This window comes from Egretta garzetta, unplaced genomic scaffold (genome assembly GCF_000687185.1).
Source record: "Egretta garzetta isolate BGI_Z169 unplaced genomic scaffold, ASM68718v1 scaffold326, whole genome shotgun sequence".
NCBI classification, from domain to species: Eukaryota; Metazoa; Chordata; class Aves; order Pelecaniformes; family Ardeidae; genus Egretta; species Egretta garzetta.
In genome coordinates this window covers 3,712,707-3,715,544 of record NW_009260026.1, presented here as the reverse complement: position 1 = coordinate 3,715,544, position 2,838 = coordinate 3,712,707, and the positions used below count along the sequence as shown (strand labels likewise).

At 46.2% G+C, this 2,838-nt stretch overlaps 1 protein-coding gene across 1 annotated transcript in view; it reads right to left on the bottom strand.

The window, feature by feature from the left end:
- TFCP2L1 (transcription factor CP2 like 1) overlaps positions 1-2,838 on the bottom strand; it is a 30,004-nt gene that overhangs the window by 24,963 nt on the left and 2,203 nt on the right. The gene's annotated exons all lie outside the window — the stretch shown is intronic.

Below are 2,838 nucleotides of genomic sequence, written 5' to 3'. Positions count from 1 at the left end.
TGAATTGCTTCGTGAGATGGCTATGGCACTGCAGCTGGGTCACAGTGCTCTGGAGTCAGCCAGCTCTTCTGCCGTGTTGTGAGTATTAGCTGCAGAGACCTGCGCTGCCTTGAGGTCCCCTTCACATACCTCCTCAGGCTCATACAACATAATTCTATTAATGGGATTAATTGTCTGTCAGAGCTTTTAATTTGCACTTAGCTCTAGCTCAGGCAGGACAAGGGAGATCAGTGTGGGATTCCCTGGCCTGTGTTGAACAGGTCAAAGTAAAGAGTTGCAGCACCCTCCTCTGGGGTTTGGAGAAGGGATGGGAAAATACCTAATCAACAGGTAGATGCTGGGAAACTATACAGCTCAAGAATCAAAAATGGTTCCCACAGAGAAGAGTTGCTGAAAAGAGAAGGAAATTTGACTCAATCACTTTAATTTTTGCTTTTAAACAGACACATGTCCTATTTTTTATTGCAGAACATCAATGCATGAGGAACATGCTTTTGACACAGATGTCATGAAAAAGACCAAATACCCTTTTATGTAGAAACAGAAACCTCTAAGTGAAACAGGAGGTTACCTGCCAATTCAAATTGATTCTGTGTCCTGGAATTGCAAGACAAATCCTCATCTCTCTTTAACCCCAGGTAATGTCCTCACTGATATCCCACCAACAGAAAGTAGACTCCCCAGCTCTAACCACAGCTGGTTGAAAGGTGTGTCCAGCATCCTCTTCTTCCTGTATCTGTAGTTACCTTCAATGAACACACAAGCTTCTCACAGCAGCTCATATCCACATGGGAGCAGACTTCAGTCCCTTTTTTCTAGCTAGCACAGACAAGGGATTTTAGTCTAAGGGACTTTGTATCAAAGTAGACTACATGTCAGACAAATTTACAGTCAAGGCCTGCCTTTGCTACCAGAAAGGGTCAAAGCTGGGAACAAGAGTGCAGCAAATGATGTAGACTCTGAAGCAACCTGCTGGAGTGGAGCAGAATGGCTTTTAAAGTAGGTACACTGCGAGACCTCAAGAAAAAAAAAAGTCCATCTACATACAGAGAGCCTTGAATTTCAAGAGGTTTTTCAAGAAACCCAGAGCACCTCAGTGTAAAAAGGAAGATGAATTGCTTGGAAGCTTAAATGAGGTGAGGATGCTCCTGAGAAGGTGGCAGGCAGATGCAAAGCTCCTGCCAAGAAGAACAGAAAGCAGTGAGCCATTCATTCAACTGTTAGGAGACACACCACCTTTTACCACTAATCACCCCAAAGACCCTCTAGGAAAAGGTGCTGTTTCCATCCACTGTAGCCAGGCAACAGCACTAAGGAGTGCCCACTTCTTCGCCCAGCCCCTTTCCAGCTTTGCCCCAGTGCACAGCTCCTGCCAGCCTCATCCCTGCTTTGTTCCTCCAGGCCTGTCCACCCCCATGCTCTGCAGGGTGTATTCTGCAAGGACACATCCAACCCTCCCCCTTGAGGGACGAAAGACAGATGCAGATGAGAAATGGTGGTCTGCCAAGGAAACAGGTCAATGCTGTGTCAAGATGGAGCAGGAGAGAACTCCTTGCAATAGTAAGCAGGAGAAAGCCTAACACAACATAGTCTGTCTGCAAAGGCAGTAACAGTCTTACTTTACATAGGAAAACCTAGGCTGCTCTAGTCACACAGTTTTTTAGAACTCATGGTATTGTGTAGAGAGTTGCCTAACTTTTGCCGTACCAAGGTTAAAAAAAAAAGCAGGCACTGCCTCACGTACCCTAAAATACTTGACCATCACCTGCTTTTCACAACAGAAAAATCTTTTATTCTGAAACAGGAAAGACTTTAGTGTTTCACAGGAAGATTCATCTCCATCTCATCCTTGATACGCCCGTATCACCTCCTGGGTTCTGCTGTATTTGGATGGATAAACTGGGAAGACAGTCACAAGTCTCAAGAATCTTTTGATCTGCAAGACAGCACAGTGCCAGCTTATGTGACAGGAAACATCTGGCTCCTGAGACAGAGCCTGCAGCATTTGGCTGATCTTCCCATGGGGGCTCCGTGGGTTTACCAGCTGGCACCACAAATCCAGCAACCAAATGCACCTGAGGTCAGAACCCAAAGGGGGTCAGAGCTCTGCTTTGTACAAACACTGAGAGAAACATAGCCAGAGCAGCACCTGAGTGAGCTTCATGCTCAGTGCACAAAGCTTGAAGAGCTGGGGCAGTGTCCAGAAGCTCTTGTTTACAACCTGGCAGAAAAATAAGTGTAGTAAGTTTTAGCCTAATATGTGCCTGGAGAAGTCTGATCCCTCCAGGACCCACGCACAGGAGGTGCTGCAATGTGACAGCCAAACTCCAACCACAGATGTGTCTGCACAAATTCTGCCAAAGGGGAAAAAAAGCCTAGAGAAACACACAGCACTTGCTTAGCCAGGAGGAAAAATGAGCCTATGAGGTCAGTTATAGAGGACCTCGCTGCACTGAACCCCAGCAACTTGTCAAGTTTGGGACTGAGCAGAGCCCTATCACCCAGCCAGTGGGAGCAATGTCACACTCTGCCCAGACCACTGAGGAGCCCCTGGGTACTCCCTAACCCATCCTATGGCAATGCCCTCCAGCAGCGCTTGGAGACTTGCAACCTTAAGAGCCCTCCCCAACCCAAAGTTTGCCAATCTGCTAAATTAATCTGGCCTTTTAAGATGAAGGTAGGAGGCCACAGTTTAAATTGTCTGAGATCAAGCCAATACCTGACCACAGGGAACTGTGCATGCTATAATGCTGCTTTAAGTCAACAGTTAAATCAATGGACTTCATTATTTTACATCAGTTGACAATCCGGTACATAAAGGTGAAAAATCAAATATTC